This window comes from Tursiops truncatus, chromosome 14, assembly GCF_011762595.2.
Source record: "Tursiops truncatus isolate mTurTru1 chromosome 14, mTurTru1.mat.Y, whole genome shotgun sequence".
In the NCBI taxonomy this organism is placed as follows: domain Eukaryota; kingdom Metazoa; phylum Chordata; class Mammalia; order Artiodactyla; family Delphinidae; genus Tursiops; species Tursiops truncatus.
In genome coordinates, this window is record NC_047047.1 from 72,256,977 (window position 1) to 72,281,992 (window position 25,016).

Sequence of the window (25,016 nt, forward strand, 5' to 3'; positions counted from 1 at the left end):
GTGCCTCAGAAAGAGAGACAATGAAATGATCAAGAAAGGTGATATTTGTGCTGGCTCTTGAAGGATGCTTAAGTTTTTATCATTTCCAGCCATCCTATTAGTGTGTTTTTGTTCTGCTTCACTTACTTGGCTGAGTTCTCACAGAAACAAAGAAACAAACAAAAATAAAAACAATCGCCTTCGTAACCTGCGTCCCGACCTTGAGCTTACGCACTCTGGTGAATTCCTATAGCACTTGTCTCTGCAAAACAGAAGGGTGCATGTATTTCCAGTCTTCCCACCATCCTGGGATCTTGCAGAGTTTCTTGAAGCTTTATGACTGACGCTAAGACAAGAATTTCATGTCACACTCTAGAGCTGGCGAGAATTTCATGTCACACTCTAGAGCTGCAGTCATTGAGGATCCAGAGTAACTTTCCTCTGCCCACGCTCATCCACCGAACTCTCAGCCAACCACTTGCTCACTCACCTTGATGGTGATGCCATGTTTTGGTGGGCACTTTCTGGAAAGCCTTTATGCACACCAGCATGCCTACTGTCCAATTTACCGGCAACCGTACCCTGACCTGCATGCCTTTGAAAGTAGGGCACTCTCCTAACATCTCATCTTTCATCACTTCTACTTCTTATGCTTTGGCCATTTTCTTCACTCATATAACTCAGTAAATATTTATTGAGCCTACTGTATTTTAGGTATTACTGTGGAAGCTTTGAAACAGCACCAAATTCAAAAAACAAATACCTTTGCCTTCTTTAAGTGTACAATGTATTGTGGGGAATGAGACAATAGGGAAGCCTCAGATAGAGTGATATGTACTTTGGAGAAAACTAAATTGTAACAAAGAGAAGGAGGGCTTGAGTACTACGCAATATTAAAGAGGATGTTCAGGGAATGCTTCATGGAGAAGGAAATATTTGAGCAAAAATCTGAAGGAGGTGTAATTAGACAGCATTTATCAAGCAGCTGTTGTGCTACTCCCTGGGATTGTTAAATAAATAATAAACAAATAAATAAATAGAAATAGGTCTCTTTTCTCTTTGTGATTTCCATCCTATGAAATTAGTATTGTTAGATTTTAAACAGCTTAAGAGGGAAACCTACTTATTATTTTTATCTTTAGCACCCAATGCAGAGTCAGGCATATTCTCTTGCTGAGAAGAGAAGGGGAGAAGAGTTGAAGGCATGAGCAACTGAATGCTCTTCTATATTTTCTACAGTCTCAGCTCCCGCCTAAAATAATGGTACGGAAGAGATCGTGATGTAAGCTGGGTATTTCATGAGTTCCTCCATCATTCTCAGCCCCCTTTACAGTTATCAGGGACAGATGACTAGCTTTATCCAATAAAACATGAGCAGAAGTGACATATATCACTTCCGAGCCAAGGCATTTAAGAGACAATGCGTGACCCTCCAGTGTTATCTTCCCCTACTGTGGCAACCTTGAAGACCACGTGCTGAAATGGAAATGTCAAAAATAGAGTACCCTGAATTGCTGCATGGAGAAGAGTCTCATGAACTAGTAGAAAATTTTATGAGAGAAAAATTAATTTTGTTAAGTTACTAAGATTTTAGAAATTGTTTGTCACCATAACATTGTCTAGTCTATTCTTTTCAAGCAAGAGTGTGAGCCTATAACTGCAGAGAGTGCGTAACCAGTCTTTTTAGGCATCAATTAAAGTGTAGCAGAACTAGGACTGAGTACACTGGGAGGTCTCAGTAATTACAATGAGACTCTGGTTCGTTGAAAAGTCATATCTGTGTCAGGTCAGTTCTGGGAAGTTAAAGGACTTTTCCAAAGATACCCAATGTGACTTCTAGAGACCCTAAGGTAGAGAGCCCCCAACTGAGTTTCTTTGAGATTTTAATGAGAGTTTACGCTCATGATTTTTTTTTTTTTTTTTTTTTTTTTTTGCGGTACGCGGGCCTCTCACTGTCGTGGCCTCTCCCATTGCGGAGCACAGGCTCCGGACGCGCAGGCTCAGTGGCCATGTCTCACGGGCCCAGCCGCTCCGCGGCATGTAGGATCTTCCTGGACCGGGGCACGAACCTGTGTCCCCTGCATTGGCAGGCGGACTCCCAACCACTGCACCACCAGGGAAGCCCTACACTCATGATATTAAGTAGCCTGCCTCCTGCTCTGTGAACTCCTGGATGATGCGAACTTGAATCTGTTACTCCCCCACGTTCCTCACAGCCCTGAGCAAGAGAAGGAGCAACATGTTATTAAGTACATTTGGTTGATTAATTTATTGGTAAGTTACATAGGCAGTTGAAAAGCAGTGAAATAGACAAAGGAAAACAACCCAGACTGGTAAGAACACAGATTTCCTTTTGAGTTTCTTAGATCTCAGAGTCTGAATCTGGAGTTCTAGAATCCTAAATTAATCACTCCTTTAGCTTTCCCTGATCTACACACTGAAGACCAAACTATCGGTAGGCATATTCATTTGTAAGTGAAATCAACTAATGCTGGGTGATTTACTCAGAAAACACAGGTGAGTTAAGAGCCAGAGTCAGGGTTACAAAACCAAGAACATGTTCAAATCACCTGCAGGACCTGATAGGGTGAGGACACCACCACCAGCAGATACCACCCCTGGGCGCTAAGCACTGCAGTTTACACCACCCACACTGCCAGCCCTGGACACCGGAAGCCACCATCAGGATCTCTGTCACCCCTGCCCAGGAGGCTATTCTCTCTGTAACATTTTTCTCTCAAAGCCTGTTTTAATATCTCTGTGTTTTTTCTATTGCCAATCTTCTAGGAATAGTATATGCCATTTACTGAACTCATTTGTTTACCTCACCTTCACTTTGCCACCCAAAGCAGTTGGGTTCTTCTCTCCTCACTCCACTGATGCTGCCCTTTGGCTACAGTCTCAGTGACTTGCTAATCAGTAAATGCAATGAAGACTTTATCCAACTAAACTCTGATAGATTTAATGCTCTTGATTATTCCCTTTTTCATCGGCATCTATTTTCATGCCCATGCCTTAAATACTAGTATCCCAAGCGTTTAATCTGCAGTCCACAGGCCTATATGCTATACAATCTTCTGACTTTAATATCACCTACATGGTAATGACAGCTATATCAATATTTCTAGCCCTAACTTGTCTTCTGAGCTTCAGACTTTTGTGTAAATTGCTGATAATCATTTCTAATTGGATATATCACAGGAACTTTAAAATGAACATATTTTAAATTCTACTTTCCATGCATCCCCAAATGTGACTTTCTTTTCGTGTTCCTTGATTCAGTGAATAACACCATTATTCATCTGAGCTCCCAAGCAGAAGGCTGGCAGTCATTTTTAAACTTTTATCTTGCTCACACCCAAAACAAAATCAAACAGATCTCATGGATTGCAATTTTGTATGTTTTCTTGAGTTTAGTCAGTGATAACTAATAACCTCATAGTTTGGGGTTTTATAGTAGTTTTCTATTACTTATGACATAGTCTCTAGTTTAGTAAACAGTCACCTTTGGCTGCATTCCTGAGCATATTTCCTTCCACTTCCCCTTGCTCCAATTTCTGACACATTTTCTTTACATAGTTGCCAAGATGGTATCATTCAAAATGAAATCACACAATGTTTCTTTCTCACGTGTATAACTCTTCAGTGATTCCTACGTCTTCAGGCACATATGTATGCCCCATCTTCTCCCATTGCACTCCAATAATATGGAACCAGTATAGATGCCTGCACACTCCATGTGGTCTCACACTATGGCTATGCTGCTCAGGTGCCTTTAATGTCCTTCCCTTTGCTGTATGCTCTTTCTAACCTAAGGAGCTGCTACTCTACTTTCAAGACATAGCTCAATTAGCACTTCCTCTGAGAAACTTTCCTGGAATTCTCCAGAGTGGATATTTATTTTTCTTTGTTAATTGTAGTATCCTCTGTGTATCTTCTGATTACACTGTATTTACTCACCAGTGGCCACCACCTGACTCTGAACTCACTAAGGACAAAGAAGTTGTCCAAAGATAGTATAACCCCACACCTGAGTTATCTTCTAATTTTTATCTTTTCAGAAAATCTGTTCTGGGCACTTCTTATGTACCATGGCCTATGAACATTGAAGCCAATGGCTAGGAGAAGGTCAAGGAGCCTGTTCCAGGTAGCCCTTGAGTTTTGGCCTGTTTGTATATTTTCCTAAATAGGTAACCTGATACAAATGATAACTGTGAGTTAGAATTCCCACGCCTACCATAAATACACTATAGTAAAAAATCAAACATACAAATTAAATTTGAAAACAGGATACAGGGTTTAGGGGAACCAGGGGCTAGTTAACGTGGGTATCCTAGGATGTTCTATAGTCGTCTTCATTTTCACGTCTACTTACTCTTTTTAGTCACGTCATTCTTTTCTCCTGCCGTCAGCTCTTTTTTCCTGCTTCTTAGTCCACATGAAGGAACTCACTGTCAAAGATCTTATCTTAGTCTATTTGGGCTGATAAACAAAATACCATAGACTGGCTGCCTTATTAACAACAGAAGTGTATTTTTCACAGTTCTTGAGGCTGGAAGGTGCCAGCAGATTCATTGTCTGCTGAGAGCCCACTTCTGGTTCATAGGCGACCATCTTCTCTTTGTGTCTTTACATGGCAGAAGGGTGAGGAATATCTCTTTTATAAGGACACAAATTCCATTCATGAGGGCATCACCCTCATGACCTAATCAGCTCCCAAAGGCCCATATCCAAATACCATTACATTGGGTGTTACATTTTAAAATATTCATTGGGGTGGTGGGGGGGAGAGGACACAAACATTTAGTCTGTAGCAGATCCCAAATTTAAATAACCTGAGTTTCAGCTGCCAGAACAAAATACACTTCCCTTTAATTTTATTTACAAAATCCTGGGGAAGAATTTTGACTGGTAAGTTATGAGTCAAGTACCTCCCGTAGGCAAAAAAAAAAAAAAAAAAAAATTCAGGAGGCAGAGTTAAGTTGCACTATCATGGCAAGTCAGAGGTAACATTTGGGCATTGAATGGGGAGATTTATTTACCAGATTAAAGAGGGAGGGAGTGTGCTAGCAGAAGGAGAGTAGCTATCCACTACAATGATAATCCTGCATACATGTGCAGTATACTTCATAGCTTACAAAGCTATTTTTATAAAAGGAATTCACAGCTATTTTCTAATTTATTTCATGCACAATTCTTGTGATTTAAAGGATATTATTCTCATTTTACAGATGAGGAAACCAAGGCTCAGAGAGAATAAGAAACCTAATGTGATTCAAACAGCTAGTAGAGACTAGAGCCAAGGCATGAATAATTCCCTTCATTCTTTAATACAAATGCCTTCAAATGTTGATTAACTTTTTGGATATGTTAACAGTGTTGTGTACATTGATCTGAAAAATCAACGGTGACTCTCGACATGAGGGCTAAGCACTCTGCTAGGTGAGACATATATTGCTGAATATAGTGCCGCTTTCTCTTCTAAAAGTGAAATCTTGTTGAAGGAGGCAGTACTGTTTGCCTCTGTGAAACTGATTTCTCTGTCTGTAACTCGGGTTTAGTCTTGAAGTTAGGCACTCCATGCTTATTAATTTTCATAGAGACAAGTTATACCTCTGGAATCATTTATTTATTTTGTAAGTGTTTTTTGAGCATTCCCAATGGACAAGGCTTTATGCTTGACAGATGGGGAAACCATGAGACAGTCCCTGCCATCAAATTTATTATCCATTAGGCCAGGGATGGTTGCATGTAGCTACTAAAATGTGATAAAGGCCATAAAAGAGGTACAAACAAAACACTATGGGAATACTGAGAAAGAAAATGTTAACCTAAAACAATAAAGCAGCCAGTTATTTTACCAGAAAAATGGGTTTCCTCAACAGTGGCAAAGAATTACAATTTGGGACATGCACCTATGACAAACCACATTCAAGTTCAGTAAAGCTAGGGATAGGAAACTCTTTTATAGAGGAGAAAGGTAAGTTGAGAGGGGCTGATATAAACAAAAAGTCCATTGGAGGAAACTGTGAGTTCCAAGTATAATGGCTTTTCATTGGCTGGGTTGTAACAGTCTCTCATGGGCTGAACTCTCACCGGGCAAGGAGGAAATCTCCTCCTCCTGCTGGAGCTAGTAAAGTGTCACTTCTTGCTGGAGATGCAAGGTTTGTCTCTTCCTGCTGAGACCTGCATTGTACACGTGTGAGAACTCCCCTTTCTGGTCTCCTGACTCAGTTGTAGTGAGGCTTCCATTTATTTTCACTGAAACTCACTACCACATTAGAATTGAGGGAAGCACTGCTGTAAAAGTGTCACTTTAGTGGCTCCTAGGAAGGTAGTACTGAGTGACTTTGGTGGGAAACAGGCAAGCTTGTATGGAGTGGGCTTAGCAAAGCTTGACTCAAACCTTGGTCCTGATGGGGTCTGTCAGCTTAGGTTCTTACAGTCCATCCCCACCAAAGCTGTGTGTTCACAGTCATGCTGACCGTTCCTCCCCCGCCCTCTGATCCATCTGCCCTCTCAGAAATGCCCACAAGTACTATTTGCTACCTGTACATGTCTATAATCCTATCTCATTCACTAAGGATAATCACACACATACACCAAGATTTGGCATTTGTTATTACAAATACTAGAATATTAGAACTTACTGCTGTCTGCCCCAGTAAACTTGTGTCTTCATAAATAAGGATTTTGTTTTCAGCCCAATAAGATATTATTATGGAGTTGTGTGGAAAAAGTTAAAAAAGAGAGATGCACGCTTTCCTGAAATAGTCTGGTTTTTAACAGTTTTTCCAGCTTCTCTAGGACAAATGTGGTCATGGGTGGAGGATATCTGAGCCTGGTTTTGGCCAGGCTGACGCTGGGATTAAAGTGTGTTGTTGCAGAAGTATTTTGTGAATATATATATAAATCACTAAATATGCAAAATTATTTCATTTAGTCAGTGAAAAATATATTTAGAGCAGCTACTATTTACTGACTTATGTGGATCAGCACAAAACAAACAGAAAAAAAAAGTCCTTGATTGAGCTTGCCTCGTAATTGAGAAACAGGCATTAAATGTACAATATGATTTGATACGATATAATTTCAAATAGTAATATCAGAAAAAAATAATGCAAGAGGAGAGGTTGTTTTTAAATAAAGGAAGTGAGGAAAGACCCAGAGGTAACATTTGAGAGGAGATATGAATAAAGAGAGTGAACGAAAAGAAATCTGAGGGCAAAGAATAGTAGGCAGAAGACCTGTAAAAACACCCTGAAACTGGAATAAGCTTGGTGTTGTTGAGAAACAGCAAGAAGGCCACTGGGATGGAAGCGGAATAAATGAAAAGTAAAGATGAGGTTTTAGAGATAAGAAAAGGCCAGATCACATGAGCCCTTGGAAGCCCAGGATCAGAAGTTTATAATTTATTCTGAGTACAATGAGAAGACAAGAGGATCTTTTGAAAGACAATAGTTACTGCTCTGTGGAGAAGTAACTGCTGGGTGTGGGTGGGAACAAAAGTGGAGCAGGGAGAGAAGCTTGGTGGCATTTGCCATGATCTAATCTTGAACTCAGTAGTTGTATAGGAGGGAAGATGTAGGTAAGTTTAGGGTATATTTTGAATGTAGTCTTGCAAATGACATGGAAATGAGGAGTGAGAAAAAGAAAGAATTTAAGGATGACACTGATTTGTGACATGAGCAACTGGAGGAATGATGTTATCACTTACTGAAATGGGGAACAAGAAAGGATGAGCCAGCCAGATGTTGGTGGACCAGGGATGATAGATTAGATTCCTGTCGTGAGTGGGTGACACTTGAGACATCTTCATGGAGATGTCAGATTCACAGCTGGAACTCAGGAAAAGTTCAGGGAAAATTTGAGAGTCATCAGAATATAGATGGTATTTAAAGCCAAGAGATTGGATGACACATGTAAGAAGTGAGCAGAGAAAAAGAGATTTGAGGCTCGAGCTTCTAGACAGTCAATCACAGATGTATTAACATTGATGAAATCATCCCAGTTTAATCAAGCCTTTCAAAGACCTTTGGGGTATGTGTGCATATCAGTTTGCCATACTTCACTCTTTTTTGTCCTTCCCTGAACTCCAAGAGACTAGTGTCTAAGGAATGCTTCAACCAGAACCCCTGCCCTCTTGCTTCAGTTTGGATGGAACCATTAGGTGGAATCAGCAAGAGGTTGGAGAGTAAGAGGAAAGAGGTTGGGGTATTTATTTCCCCTGCTCCCTCAGTGCAGGCTTCTTGGCTGTGATAAATGTCTATTCAGAATTGGAGGTAACTTTATAATTCCCACACATTTGCTATGATATTAGCTAATCCCATTTAGTTCCAAAGTCACATGTGCAAATACTTTCAAAAATCAAAGCATTTGTCCCTGCTTAGAAGATGAAGGGGGAGAAATGACTCAAGGCTACAGTCTTGGCGTGGGTTTCCACCTGCTTTTGGACTCTTCAGTGTCTTAAGGGAAAAGAACACTAGGGTCTATGTTTGTTTTATTTTGAATGTGGTTGTCTAAGAACAAAAGCAATCTAAAATCATGGACTTGGATGTTCTCTGCTGCCTGTTCTGCTCACACAAGCCCCCTGGACCATGTGGGCCATGTTCCTGTGGCAGGTCGGAAGTGCTGGCTGAACTGACAAAACCAGTTAGAGCAAGGAACAGCCAGAGCGAAGAGATGGGCAGTCTCCCTCCTGTCTGGTCTCACGTACCTGCCTGTGACAGGGTGATGCAAACTTGACCATTTGGGAAAGGTTGATAGACATTTCCATGTGTGTTTTACACCAGATCTTGTGCTGACATAGACTTGCAGCTCTCTGATGTCCAGTGATAGTGTTCAAGACCTTCTCTAAAAGTGCTGGAGTGACTAGGGATCAAACCACTCGGCTGTGAGTTTGCCCTAACAGACTCAGGCTGATGGGGCCTGACTTCCAAGTCAGAAGCTCTTCAAAGCAACACTGACTCCATTCCATTTTCTGACAGCTCCAAGGAGTGCCAGCTGTGCCTGTGATTGATTTTACATAACATGTCTCTCCAGCCACATTCATTTTGGCCAGAAGCTGAAGTTCTTGTTCACCATGGCTGTGTTAAATCCTCAGCACCGTAGAAGGTGCTGTCTGAATGCAGAAAATAAGTTGAATTGTTGAATTAAACTTATTTCGCAAAAGGGATGCTTAGGAGGACTATCTCTGAAATCATAAAAACTAAATATCTTGTGAGTGATGAGTTTGCCCCAGGCCGTTTCTCTGAGATGTTACTATCTAGCCAACAAACAAACCAGTCCTGGGTAAATTGAGTGAGGCGGCATTGATCTATGTGTAAAATTTCCTTTTTCCCTCTTATAGAAGCTATGACAGCACCTGCACCAATCTGGCAGACTTTAGTTCATGCATAATATATATATATATCTGTGCTGAATATTCAATTTTGCCAAATAAGAAGTATTATTTATTTATTTTCTTAATGCTAAGCATGTAACAATATTTTTTCAGCTTTATTGAGGCATAATTAACATATAAAATTGTAAGATATTTAAGGTGTACATCGTGATGGCTTGATATACATTGTAAAAAGATTCCTCCCATCTAGTTAATTAACAAGTTTATCACCTTACATATTTACCTTTTTCTTTTTTTGGTGAGAACATTAAAGTTTGACGCTCTTAAAATTTCAATTATTCAATACAGTGTTATCGACTGTAGTCTCCATGTTATATATTATGTCCTCAGACCTTATTCATCTTACAGTTGAAAGTTTGTACCCTTTTACCAGCCTCTCTCAAATTCTCTCCCCTGCAAACCCTGGCAACCACTTTTCTACTGTTTCTATGAGTTTGAATTTTTATTTAAGATTCCAGGCATTATTTGTTTTTCTCTGACTGGCTTATTTTACTTAGCATAATATCCTCAAGGTCCATCCATGCATATTATTACAAATGGTAGGATTTCCTTCTTTCTTCATGGCTGAATTATTTATATATATACACACACACACATATAATGGATTATATACCATACATATATATATATACCATGTCTTCTTTATCCATTCATCCATTATTGATGGGCACTTAGGATCTTTGCATATCATGGCTGCTGTGAAAAATGCTGCAGTGAACATCTGAGTGCAGATAGTTCTTTGATATCCTGTTTTAATTTCCTTTGGATATATATCCAGAAGTGAGATTGCTAGACCATATGGTAGTTATGTTTTTAATTTTTTGAGGAACCTCCATACTGTTCTCCATAGTGGCTGCTCCAAGAATATTATTTATTTTTAAGTTTCTATTTGATTATTTGAAGAAATTAATTAAAACACCTGATAGCACATTAAAGAATCAGGATGGAGGGACTGAGAGCTGAGTCTGAGTCCTGCCCCCTCTATTGACTGGCAATGAAAACTGCTTCAAATTATGCCCTGAGGAAACCATAATTCAAAAAGAGTCATGTACATCAATGTTCATTGCAGCTCTATTTACAATAGCCAGGACATGGAAGCAACCTAAGTGTCCATCGACAGATGAATGTATAAAGAAGATGTGGCACATATATACAATGGAATATTACTCAGCCATAAAAAAACGAAATTGAGTTATTTGTAGTGAGGTGGATGGACCTAGAGTCTGTCATATGGAGTGAAGTAAGTCAGAAAGAGAAAAACAAATACCATATGCTAACACATATATATGGAATCTAAAAAAAACAAAAAAATGGTTCTGAAGAACCTAGGGGCAGGACAGGAGTAAAGACGCAGACGTAGAGAATGGACTTGACACGGGGAGAGGGAAGGGGAAGGGGAAGCTGGGACAAAGTGAGAAAGTGACATGGACATATATACACTACCAAATGTAAAATAGATAGCTAGTGGGAAGCAGCCGCACAGCACAGGGAAATCAGCTCGGTTCTTTGTGACCACCTAGAGGGGTGGGATAGGGAGAGTGGGAGGGAGATGCAAGAGGGAGGAGATATGGGAACATATGTATACGTATAGCTGATTCACTTTGTTGTAAAGCACAAACTAACACCATTGTAAAGCAATTATATTCCAATAAAGATGTTAAAAAATTATTCACTGTCTTCATCTATCAAAAGATTATAATAACAAAATGTATTATTTATATTAATTCATCCTGTAGTGTATTTGAAATGAGGTATTCATGGAAAAGCACTTTTAATACTTCTGGCAAATATTAAGCCTTTACTTATACTTAAAAAAAAAACTATTATGACAGTAGCATTTTTAGATAAAACGTTAGGCTACAAAATAGCAGCGGGCATCCTTTGTTGAATATTCAGAACAGACTAATGTGTAAACAGAGGCGAGTTGAAGGGATTTACTGTTGACGGACTAGGAAAAATAATCATTTAAGCATTTTTTGGGTGATTGGATAAACGGAATTCAAATTATTCTAAGATTCTAAGGTTCGCTAAGACTTGAGGATGGGGGTGGGACTCTTAGCCCAGCCTCAGCATGTAGATTAAGAGCTTCGAGGTCAGCAAAGAGGGAATTCAAGGTTTCTAAATTTTTTAAGCTTGACTTTTAATCTCTGACGGAAATGTTACAAAACTGACAACTTTTGCATCGCCATTGCATTCCAACTGGATGGCAGTGGTCTTATGGGCAGGGGTCGTTTCATCTCTCCTGAAGCAGATAGAACAGTAGAGGGCACAAGGTAGATGTTTGATAACAGCCTGTTGATTGATTTGTTTGCTTCATTTCAGTTCCATCTCTAAATAGAAGACAAAATGCCATTTGATGCCTGAAATGGCAACATTAAATATTTTTGTGGATGTGGTACCATGCATCTTGTGAAATGAGGGCCAAGTAAATTGCTCTCAGGACACACGCCCACGCAGGGCAGTGGCTCTGACCTGCCTTTGTGTGCTCACATTAGCACAGACCCCATTCTCAGGCACCTACATTTATTATAGATGGAAGAAATAACTCTGAGTGCTTCCACCCAAACCTAAAATTGCTGCTGCACTACACAATAACTGTCTAGCTTTCCTTATCCCTTTTCTTCTATTAATAATACATTAAACCTCAGTTATAAAAAAACTGAGAGAAAAAAGAGAAAGAAAAGATGATAATGATTTCTTGACAGATCTTGAATGAAAGGCTTTAGCACAGCGTTAACTGAGCTTGACACACCATTTTTAATGTGCAAGTCCCTTCTATTTCCCAATCTCTTCAGACTTAATTGAGAAGTCCCACTTAGGGATGAAGCAAAGAGTTTAATGAACAGCCTTCCTAAAATCATTAATTCAAAATATCTGATGTTGATTATGCGTTTTTGGTGATAAGTGCTCTCCCTAGTGATGTCTGCATAGAAATGGGCTGAATAACCATGTTTTATGAATAGAAACCACACTGTTCAAATTGGAATGTTTTATTAATCACAGTTCTTAAAAGATATTGAACATTGGAGGGGGTAGATCAGGAAATAAATAATACATACTCTTGAAATGGCCCTGAGATGAGTAGCTGTTCTCTTTATAAATATTACAAACCTCACGTAATCCCTTAGGTAAAGACACAATATTCAACACACATAATGATGAACAACAACAAAACAGCATTTTAATTTGAACCAGAGTAGCCCTGGTTATGGTTTGCTCATCCTGTTAATACAATATTCCCTTAGGTCTTATAAACTAGGCTTAAATTGGTAGCCCCCAGTAATAGATGATTATACCAAGATGTAACAATCAACCCACATAGTAATACATTTGGTCACTATCAGTGACTAAATGATATGAACTGGAAGAGATAATTCATATTCAGGAAGAGTGAACGAGGGTATCTTTTTAGTATCATGGCTGGTATCACGGCATACAGGTGTTTATAGCTTCTTTAATCATTTACCTACAAAAATAGAACCTGCGTGTTGCTGGAATTTGGAAAATAGCTTCAATTGAATTTATTATTTAGTAAGAATTATTGTGGCATACATTAGCACTGTAAAACTAATTGCTCTAATTAGCAAATGTTATCAGTGAAAAACTAACACAGAGCATTTTATTTTCCACAACTGTCATTAGTATTTTTTTTTTTAACTAAGAAAGAAAAGGAAAAGGAGTTTTCAAATAGCCATGTGTATGTCCCTCAGGTTTTCTTGGACCAAAATGATGCCTCATATTTCTTTTTCCCTAACTTTTGGCTCCAGCTTCTGAGATCAGGGACTGTAACTGGGGTACCTCAAGTCCCCGGAACCCTGTCTTCCCAGCAGCTCTGACATGTCCGGCTGCTATTTTCACACTGATCTCCCACTGTCTTTATAGCTAATTATCTGTTGACATGGTTCAGGCTTGTCTTTTCTAGTGGAATGAGGCAGGACAGGAAACTATGTCTAATTCATCTGTGTATGACCAGTATCTGAGCCTGGGATAGTGTCTTTTTACAATGTCTTTATACAATAATAGGTTCACAAAAAAAGACAAGTTGACTGATTGGTATTTGAATGACAAATCAACTTAAGGACAAGCCAGCAAGTTTTCTTTCTTTGTTTTTTCTTTCTTTCTTTTTTTAGTTTTTCTCTGCAAATATAAAAGCACACCTGCTTACAGTATGTTTAAGTAGAAATGATGTATTATATATTTCCAGTTCCTGATTTTGTGCAGAATACACAGTAATAGCAGATAGCCCTATAAGGCTCTCCTATAGAAAAGCATACTTACGAGAACGATTTTGCTTCATTTTACTAAACATTTATTTTTGAGGACCTACTATGATCAAGTCATTGAGGATGCAAAAATATGTAGAATTAAGCACTGGCCTCAAGGTACATTTTTGGAGAAAACAGATATAGGTTTAAGCTAGAAGGAAAAATAGAAACAAGATAGAATGAAAAGAGTTTTAAATAAACTCACAATAGACTTGTTGTTACCTGAAATTTAGGATTGTTACACACCTTGTTGAATTTGTAAGCTCTTTGACTACAAGATCTACGTTTTTATTTCCTCTTGTGTCTCCATTCCCAGCAAGTCCTACGAAGAAAATCATATTATCAGACATTTATCCAAAAAGGATATTCTCTAGAAATTTCTCTTCTGATTTTCTTTGTTGTAGTTCTGCAAGCTAGTAAGTGCCTCATATAGCCAACCTGTATGGTGGGATCAACAGATTTATATCCATGTTTTTCTTCTCATTGTGTGACTGGTACCTCAGTGGGAGTAACACACAGAGGTCAGGAGGCAGCTGTTCTCTTAGAAATTGTTCAGCTTGTTCAAAAGGAACAAGGTGTTTGGCAAGGGAAGAAGTCAATTCAGCAATTTAATAATACTCTGAATATTTTATATCTTCAAATACTTCATTTTCAAATAAACTGAGAGCTCTACAGAAGTAAAATATAGTCATGTATTGAATGAATGATTGAAAGGATCAACACTCTATGTTATATATTAAAGCCTAGCACAGGGAGATCAGCGCGGTGCTTTATGACCACCTAGAGGGGTGGGATAGGGAGGGTGGGAGGGAGGGAGATGCAAGAGGGAGGAGATATGGGGATATATGTACATGTATGGCTGATTCACTTTGTTATACAGCAGGAACTAACACACCATTGTAAAGCAATTATACCCCAATGAATATGTTAAAAAAATAAATGAATAAAAAAATAAAGAGCCAAGAACAGCAATAGGCATGAAATAATTGCAAGAAATGAAGTGGACTTTGTTTACTTTCCTGCTATATTTGCATATCGGTCTTGCTCCTTTATTGGGGTGGGGAAAAGAGGCCCCTATTTTGGAAAGGTGGGGCTGTAAATGCAATTAGAGTAGAATTGCAAACATCACAAATCAAAGTGCTTTTTTTCTGAAACTGGTTTCAGTGTTTAGTAAGGTTTAGTAAGGTAAGGTAAAGTAAAGTAAGGTAAGTCCTGCATTATCATTTCCAAGCACTTCATGTTGAGTTCTTTATGAGTCAACTGAAATCCTTCTTCCATCACATTTGTGTGTATGTATGTGTAAGTGTGAGTGTGAGTATGTGTGACTGAGGGTGAGAAAACCGTTCCCAGGAACTAGGCCAGAAGAAGTGCACAAAGCAGCAGTGGTATCAGGCTTCTGGAAGGTACCGTGTTTTACAGTAAGTTGAAATTCACAGCAGTAACTGACCACCTAGCAAATCCCCCCATGATTTGCTCTTTTATAAAGTGAAGCTCACTGGGAATCAGAAAATGTACCCCCAGAGCTTTTGTTGAACTCTTCCTGGATTGTGCTGAAAGAGCACGATGTGGTGCGTATTCTTGGTTTTTCTTGTCACGGGTATTGTGTTGAGAACATAGGAGATCGGGGCATGGCACTCTCCTCCTGCCTCTTCACAAAACTCTTTCTCATCTCCATGTAAAGTTTTTGGCAGAGCCCACGCAGTGAAGAATTCAAGGAATAGAACCCCGAGTTTGTTCGGATTCATGAATCCAACTGTTCAGAGACCTTAAAATAAAGCATCTCTGCTGACCACGGCAGTGAAGCCAGCACAGTGATCTTGGGCAGTTTACAAAACCTCTCTGCAGCTCAGTTGACTGATCTGTAAAATGGGGCCAATGAGGTAGCAGTCTTAGGGGACTGTTGTGAAGATTAAGTGAGTAAGCATATGCTAAGGTCTTCAAACACTCCCTGACAACTGTGTAGCATCCGACATATCTAAGTCAGGCTGCTGACATTATTCACTGGGTCCCCAATATGGAGTTTGTTGGAGACCTACTGTACCATTAGAAGAATGGAGACAGAGAAACTCCTGAATCCTTGGAGACCAGGAGCTTGACGGTCATTTTCTTAATTCCTCTTCAGTAAGTCTCTTCTCCAGAGCCATTCACTTAATGGGGAACAATGAACCCATCTTCTCCCTGAAACTTTCCTGCCCACTCCAGGCTACACTGATCCCTAATGCAGGTCATCTGCACAGTACAGTTCACCATTTCATTTCTTAGTTGTGCATGTGTTTCTGCCCTGCTGTCCCACCGGCTGTGAGGCTCTACCAGTCCTTGGTGTTTTATATAACTTGAAATTCCTTATTGTCGTGGCTCACGCATGCAGGGTAGATTAAGGCTTGTTAAGGCAGTACCTGGTGGGAAGTATACGTGTGTGAGTGAGGCAGTGCTGCTTTGGGGGTATATTACTTCTCCTTACCAGTCGGGGCACCAGAATTCAACGATAATTGCAGGTTGTATCCTCCTTGCCCTAAAACTTACATTTAGCAATCCCTGAAGTGGTGCTTAGAACTGTATATAAAGGCAATAAAGATTAAGCAACAATGGCTAAACCCCGTTTATAGAAATATCGCTATGTAGTTTTCTAACTTAAGCATAATTATGTATTTAGCAAACTATAAGTTGAAGTTGGAAGTGTGCACAGAGATGTTTCTTCCATTGTTAAGGCACTGCAGAGGCTTTCAAATGACTTTTCTGTTCTGTTTTTAATATATTATTTATTTTTTACCTACGCGCCTCTTTCTTCTGATAAAATCTTATGCTGCGAACCAAGTACATAAACAAAAGTGAGAGAGAGAAAAGAGTGTATGCAGAAGAGGGAGTGATTGGTAGCTGGTCCATGAGGGAGCATTGAGGGAGGTCATAAGGTTAACTCAGTCCTTTCCTATCCACTCCCTTGGGTACTTTCCATGGATATTTAAGGACCAGTGAGACCTACTGACTAGAAGGAGAAGGAGCTCTGGGATGAGGCAGGTTGGAGTTCAAGTCTTAGTTCTGCCACTTACACACAAGAAACTGATGGGCCAATCTTGACATCTGTGAGCCATAAGATAAAGATCATAATAGTTAATATATTACCTTCAAGAGTTGTGAGAAATTAACAAATACGTGGTTTAAGATAGAACATGTCCTCCTACAAGGTAGATACTGTTATTCTTTTCTGTGTTTCAGATCACTGGGGGCCTTGTGCCAACCTGTGTTGAAATAGCTGCTTCCTTGGGTAACATGATAGTCACAGGCTCTAGTGGAGAAAACAGAAATAGACCCATCATCGTTTGTATCTGATACTCACTGTTCCCAGTGCTCTGCCTGCTTTAGTACAGGAAACGCAGAGTTAAGACTCATAAATTCTCCGAAGCGAAGGTGTGCCCTCTCCTTGTTATTCACGGCTCTCACTTAAGCCCCCTGTCCTGAGGGTGCCCCCAAGGTAGTGGGGAAGGGCAGTACCTCTGCTCAGTTATCTTTTTATTTTTTTTAGCATTTTTATTGGAGTATAATTGCTTTACAATGGTGTGTTAGTTTCTGCTTTAAAACAAAGTGAATTAGATATATATACATCCCCATATCTCCTCACTCTTGCGTCTCCCTCCCACCCTCCCTATCCCACCCCTCTAGGGGGTCATAAAGCACCGAGCTGATCTCCCTGTGCTATGCAGCTGCTTCCCACGAGCTATTTTACATTTGGTAGTGTATATATATATATATATATATATTTTCACTCTCACATCTTCCAGAACATACTCCTAAGTTGATGATGAAAACACACTACAAATAGACCTTGATATAAGAGAAACCTTTCACTACCCAGGCAAAAGGAGGCAATGGTTTTCCATTATTACTGGTAGCTGGGGCTCCACAAAAAGAGTTGCCTAAATTGGAAGAATTACAATGGTTATTGACATGGTGCTGACACTTGATGATCCCAGGTAGCCCAGGGACTCCTGGCCATGCTGGGTGACACCCAGGTAGGTCAGAATTTTGCATCCATCATCATCACTGCCTCTAGACATCCACGTGCACTGCTGATTTCAGGAAGTGAGTAGAACAATGTGCCTTGGCTCTGCTCAAATGGGAATCAGAGCAAAGTTTTTTGCACTCCAAAGCACAGATCTTTCAAATCAAAACTACAGTGAGGTACCACCTCACACTGGTCAGAATGGCCATCATCAAAAAGTCCACAAATAATAAATTCTAGAGAGGGTGTGGAGAAAAAGGAACCCTCCTACTCTGCTGGTGAAAATGTAAATTGATTTAGCCACTAGGGAGAACAGTATGGAGGTTCCTTAAAAAGCTAAAAATAGAGATGCCATATGATCCAGTAATCCCACTCCTGGGCATATATCTGGAAAAGACAAAAACTCTAATTAGAGAAGGTACATGCACCCCAATGTTCAAAGCAGCACTGTCTACAATAGCCAAGACTCGGAAGCAACCTAAGTGTCCACTGACAAATGAATGGATAAAGAAGATGTGGTATATATATTGGGTTGGCCAAAAAGTTCATTCTGGATTTTCCGTAACATCTTACAGAAAGACCAGAACGAACTTTTTGGCCAACCAAAAGTATATATAGATATATCTATATCTATATACCTATATATAGATATATAGATATATCTATATCTATATATCTATATATAGGTATATAGATATATCTATATCTATATATCTATATATAGGTATATAGATATAAAATGGAATACTACTCAGCCTTCAAAAAGAATGAAATAATGCCATTAGCAGTAACATGGATGGATTTAGAGATTATCATACTAAGTGAAGTAAGCCAGACAAAGACAAATATCATATGATATCACTTAATGTGGAATCTAAAAAAAAAATGATACAAATGAATGTATTTACAAAACAGATGCAGACTCACAGACATAGAAAACAATCTTATGGTTACCAAAGGGGAAGGTGGGGAGGGATACATTAGGAGTTTGGGATTAATAGATACACACTACTATATATAAAATAGATAAACAAGGTCCTACTGTATAGTAATATCTTGTAATAACCTATAATAGAAAAGAATCTGAAAAAGAATATATACACACATGTATTTATATATATATATATATATATATATATATATATTTGTATAACAAAGTCACTTTGCAGTACACCCGAAACTAACATAACATTGTAAATCAACTATACTTCAAAAAAATATTTTAAAAAAGGACAAAGTAGTTCTTTCAATGACCATACCCAGCTCCCTCCTTCTGCATACCTACAACCAGCTGGAGGAATCTGAATGAGTTCTAGCATGAGGTGATATACTGAAAAAGCAGTCACTGTTATGATATGGACTATGTCATTGTTCAGTAATTTTCATAGATGTGCACATGAGTAGTTTTTATGCTCACTGTTGTAGAGTACATGAGCCCTGAGCAGGGCACACATCAAAACACATTTAGGACTTATTCATGGATGAGCCACTTCATAGATGACCCTCATGTGTGCATTACCTGAAATTAGAAATTCTTCAAGTGAGGTCCCCTTCCCCCTTTCAAAGGTGGACAGCAGGAAAGGAATTTGGGGTGTCCTACAAACTGCACATGCCCTTTCTCCTATTTCCTTTTAAACTCTTAAATGGAAGGTTTCCCCCTTTGGACCTGTTTGCTACCCTGGGGCTCTGCCAGGGTGGAAGGAGAGGGAGATTAGCTCAGGGATGAAAGGATGGACAGAAAGCCATCCTGTGCCCAGTAGTCCACCCTATTTCCATCGGTCTCTTCTATTCTGACTGCAATTTTCACCTCACCCAGGTGTGAAAACCTTTCCTGGGGAGAGGAAGATGCAAGCCTCTCTATCAGCAGCAGGTTGAAGTCACTGTCCTTGTTACCGAGGAAGTGGGTCTGTGGCTTGGCCTCTGATTTTGCTCAGACACTTGAACTATTCATACTCTATTAGACACACATGAAAGAAGGAAATTGGACTTTCTCAGGTTGCAGATGTATCAGCAGGGATGTATGGCTGAAAATTAATTCCCTGACACAGACTGATGAAGCCAGCAGTTTCCTGTGATACTGAGATTTTTAAAAATATTTTTTATAACTCATGATCTCAATGTTACATATTTTCCCTAGCTCAAAATGCTATTGATATTTTAACAGTGTGACCTGGAACCCTCCATTTTCACAACGTTCTTGTCAATTAGTCAAAATGTCAAGAAATTGGTCATTGTGTCTAGTAATGAAATACTCTAAAGAAATCTACATATTTTTTAGCGATACAGAATATCATTTAATGGTAAAGTGTTCAATGAATTAACACACTATTAAATCTAGAGTTTATTTAGCACTAAAAAACTAAAGGCCCCTTTTCTTAGTGTTTTTATTTATCTCTGAAGTTCACATCTTTACACATATTCTTTCTTTTCCTTCCCTCCTTATGTAAGTAATAGCTTAGGCATTGCTGATTACTCAAGATTCATTCATGATGCATTGGTGGAGGTCATTCTTAAGCCAACCTTTCTTATTTTAAAATCTGATTTTTTTTTAACTTTTTTACTTTAATTTACTAAGGTCTCATACAAAACCTCTGCCATTAAAATTTACACGTCACTTATTATCCATGGCTCCTAGAGTAAGTCCCTTTATTTTTCTGATCCCTTGTCCTCTTACTTGAAAGAGGGCAGTAGCTGATTTATCTCACGTGGTTGTTTTGTTGAATACATGGCTGATGGATAGAGAACTTCAAAACCTATGAAATATTACACAGATTTGTAAGACTGTTGCTATTACTGTGTCATTATACTAACCCATATTGTACTTGGGAGCAGAAGCAATAATCTAATCAAGATGATTAAAATCTATAACAAGAATAGCATCCAGAGGGTGCTCAATATATTGACTGAATGATAAGGTGGAAGGATTTAATGAGAGTTGGCAGGACTCTCTTGACTGTGCGTCGAAGCCAAATAATTGGGATCTTTCTAGGCTACAAACACTGACATCATAGAACACTTTTAGAAACAGAGAACCATGCTGAAGAAAAATGGCAGAAACAAAGACTCAACAAGACCCAAGGGTTATAGACTTCCCCAAAATGCATCCCAAACCAGCTTCTTCTCTGCCCCAGCAATGGCTCACGCCTGGGCTAAGTTCTGAGATGAAAAGCAGTAGTCGTTTTTGAATTTTAACATACTGAGTAATATTTGAGAGATGAGTCTTGTGGTCACTTATCAGTCAAATCTCTGCATCTTCCTGGGTTTTAAACAGATCACTTTATAAAGTGAGTCTTGAAAAGGATTTGAGTAGACCAGCCAATCTTACTGCAAGCTCATTGAAGGAGTTCATTGCACCCCAGTGAATGGCCTTTTAGTTTTGAGTTTGTGTGTGTGTGTGTGTGTGTGTGTGTGTGTGTGTGTGTGTGTGTGTGTGTGTGGTTTGTATGTGTGTTTCCTTTTGGAAAACCAGAGACAGTATAACCAGATGCTAGTGTGTGTGTGTGTGTGTGTGTGTGTGTGTGTGTGTGTGGTTTGTATGTGTGTTTCCTTTTGGAAAACCAGAGACAGTATAACCAGATGCTAGTGTTTCTGAAAGTGGTTCTCTCTGCAGCTCTATTCCATTAGTTTAAGATAAAATCTGGGATAGCAAGAAATTAAACCATCCTGTAGGTTTTGGAAAGATGGCAGGTGATTTACATTGGGCTTATTGATGGATGGGATCAGGAGAGAAAATGTGGGTAAAAGAAGCACCAGTGATAGAGAAGAGAGGACGCAACTGACATCATTCTGGTTGTTTCTGTTATTTCTAGGTTGAAAAAAAACACTGGGAGAACCATAAGGAAAGGGAAGTGAGTGGTTGCAGTGGAATCCTAAGAAAAATGTCATTTTTTTCAGGTAAGAAGGTACTTCTTTTCAGATAATAAGGTACGTACTTACCTGTTAGAATATGGAGACTTGCAGTGCAATGACCGTTAAAGGCTTTCAGAGTCCCTGTGACCCCTTCGAGCTTCAAAACACATTTACCTTGATCTTTGAATGTGCTGGTGGGAGGTGGGAGGGGTTCAATGTTCTTGACTGTTCTACAGGAAGGAGCCATTTGGAAGTTCTCAGAAACGTATAGGCAACTCCTTGATTGTTGTTCTCTTCTCTGTTCAGCTTAATATGAAAATAGATATAATTTATAATAGTTTAACACTATATTTAAACATTAAGCTTTCTTTTTTTTTTTTTTTTTTTTTTTTTTTTTTTTGCGGTACGCGGGCCTCTCACTGTTGTGGCCTCTCCCGTTGCGGAGCGCAGGCTCTGGACGCGTAGGCTCAGCGGCCATGGCTCACGGGCCCAGCCGCTCTGCGGCATGTGGGATCTTTCCGGACCGGGGCATGAACCCGTGTCCCCTGCATCAGCAGGCGGACTCTCAACCACTGCGCCACCAGGGAAGCCCCAAACATTAAGCTTTCTTGAATCTATCTCTGCTTTGTGCTAGGCATGTTGCACCATACTTGGAGGTGTATGCTACAATAACAGTATAAGAATAAATCCTGCGTCTCGAGCTTGAGGAATTAATGTTATGCTGAGGTGTACTGTAAAAATAAAAAAGGAAATGCTGCAGTATTTATTACAGATGTAGTGCACTGTAAATTACCTAAAGGTTAGCAGGCCTGATGGTGGAGACTTCAGTGAATATTTATCAAAGACCTCTCCTGTCTCTTTCTGAACACTTAGGACACCAAGACAAATCCATCACAGCCCAGTTCTCTGCTTGCTTAAAAAACTTAAAAAAAAAAGATTGGACAAATAGAAAAATGAAAATAAAAGTATAGGTTAGAAGTCGGGCTGTTATTTTTATTATGGGGGAATTGGAAATGAGTTAAAGTTAGCTCTAGTGTGAAAACAGCCCACATGCAACATTTTAAACCTAATACCATTGCTTTCCTAAATGAAAGGTCCAAATTTCCCAGTATTTCTACATGATTCCATATGGAAAATTGGGAAAGAGATGGACTGAGTCAGCTTAATCTGATAAGTGACTTGGTTTTCTCTCCAAGCCTCTCAAGTCATTTTGAAATCTCATTCCTATAGGAAATGTTCCTTTTTCTGTCCTTTATTATTCAAAAGACCTTTTGTTCACGAAGGATGAGAACTGGAAAGAAAGAGTTTGGAAACCTCACTGCTCTACTTGACATGCCAACAAAATACTATTAAGTATTCTTTCTCAGAGAAGTGAGAAATTATGCTTGGTTTGTGTATCAGGAAAGACTTCAGAGAGTAGTTGGAGTTCAAAAAGAAATCTAAATACAGATTAAGAATCTTATGGGGGAGAGAGCTGAGGGAGGAAATTCCACTTGCAGAGACTGAGTGGAGACACGAAAATCAAACAGCATGAGACATGATAGGGACAGTGTGTAGTTACATTTTGTGAGATCTTAGCCTATATTGATGAAAAATTATGAAGTCAATCCTGGAATGTAGGTGTCAACCACATTTTGTAAAGCTTTAAATGCTAAGATGTGTAAAAAATCCAGTAGACAGTGGGAAACTCATAGAGGCTTTGTTGGAGATAGCAATACAGTTGAAGTTTATATTAGCAAAATTAGTATGGCTGTCAAATGTGAATTATCTAGAATAAGGCAAATCAGTGTTAGAGAAACCAATTAATGAGCCATTAAATGAGTCAGGGCAAAATATAACAAAAGTCTGAATTAATTAGATGGCAATGGGCAGGGAGAAGAGTGGGTAAATGAGATCCATATCGTGAAGGTAGAATCTTGCATGACTTGGCATCCACGATTTAGAATACAGTGAGTGGTTCTGATGAATATAAGGGAAACTGGAAGGGTGAGTGAATGTGACTCTAAGAATATGTGTCTGGTTGATTAGGAACATGAGAGTGCCACACTGGAAACTAGATAATCAGGAGGAGAAGCTGGTTGTTCCAGGTGATGGATGCAGAGCCACTTGGAGGCCTAGATGTTTTAGAAAGAGGAATGTATTACCTGCAAAGCCATATTTTAGAGTGATGGATTTGGTGGGAGTAAGAGGATGGACTGAAGGGAGTAAGTGCTTTGAACAGCAGTTTGTTGATTGTTATTAGAAGCTTCAAAAGGACCATCACAAAATGGCACGATACATAGTTAGGAACTAGTGGGGCATCACAGTAAACAGTGACAATTTGTGATTGCATAACTAAATGGACTTTGTGTCTAGCAAGTGGTCATGCACATTGATTTTTAAGAAGAGGAATTTTCAGGGGCATAGAGCCTACGTAATTTAAATATGGAAGTCAGTTTTCGCCAAAAAGAGCAGTCCTTACTAATCCTTCTGGGAGGCGCACACACATCTACAGGAAAGGAAGGGAGAACTCCACATATTTTCATTGAGGGCCCCCGTTAGTCAAAGGATAAAGACAAGAAAGACACGTATTGATAAAGAACTTTTAATAACTGGAAGGAAAGGATAACACTTTTCAGCTTACAGAACTTGAGTACAATTACCTGACATATATTTTTTAAGAAAGAGAAGGAAATTTAATTGAATGCACAGTTAGACATCTATCAAAATGAATTTTCTTTAAAAACCTCATATAACAATATCCCATTTCTTTCTCAGCATAATGATTTCTTACAAACAAAGCCTGTCAGTGTTTCCTAGAAGCAATATTGAAGTGACTTCTTGCTGGAAATTCAGCAAATGAACTTTTTTTGCTCCCAGAATCTGTCTCCTCATTAGGCTAGTTAGAAATTCGCCCGGGGCTCCCAGCCCTTCTTCTCTCTGACGGATGCTAAGTGTAGAGGAGCTAATGGACACTTTAACTGTTAAGGGGTTTTCGATTCTATCCCTTGCAGCCTGGCAGCTCATTCCAAGTCCTTTCAGAAGAGCTGCAATCATATGCACAAATATGATGATTAAATATGGGCTGGAAGGGAAATACGTTTTTTTTTTTTTTTTTCTTCATGACTAAAGGAAAATCTTGTTAAAAACAGGAAATAACTCCTGAAGGTTTCCAACAAGCTGGGACCCTCACCCCTTTAAGAGGTCCACCCCCAGTGGACTTGTCCCTATAGCAATTTGCTCCTAACAAGGAGAAAGTGGGGAAGGAAGCCTTTTCTCTAGTTCCGGCTCTGCTGATACAGACTCCTACTATGGGCCATAATATCATATTATTTTTTCTTTAAAATACCATCTAATAGCAATTGCTAATAGAATAAAACAGTTTTAAAACAGTTTGGATTTCAAATAAAGAAAAATGTATAAGAACCCTGTGAATGTGAAACACGTTTCCATGTAAATGTGTATTATCCGAGAATAGGTACAATGAGCAGTTTTCCCAATTACTTTAAATTTCTTTGATTCTCCCCTCTCTTCTCTGTGCTTT

At 39.1% G+C, this 25,016-nt stretch overlaps 1 long non-coding RNA gene across 1 annotated transcript in view; it reads left to right on the forward strand.

The window, feature by feature from the left end:
• LOC141276403 (uncharacterized) overlaps positions 1-25,016 on the forward strand; it is a 265,898-nt gene that overhangs the window by 132,670 nt on the left and 108,212 nt on the right. The window contains exon 5 of the long non-coding RNA XR_012325903.1: positions 21,454-21,538. This is a non-coding gene — a long non-coding RNA (uncharacterized lncRNA). The remainder of the gene's footprint in view (positions 1-21,453; positions 21,539-25,016) is intronic.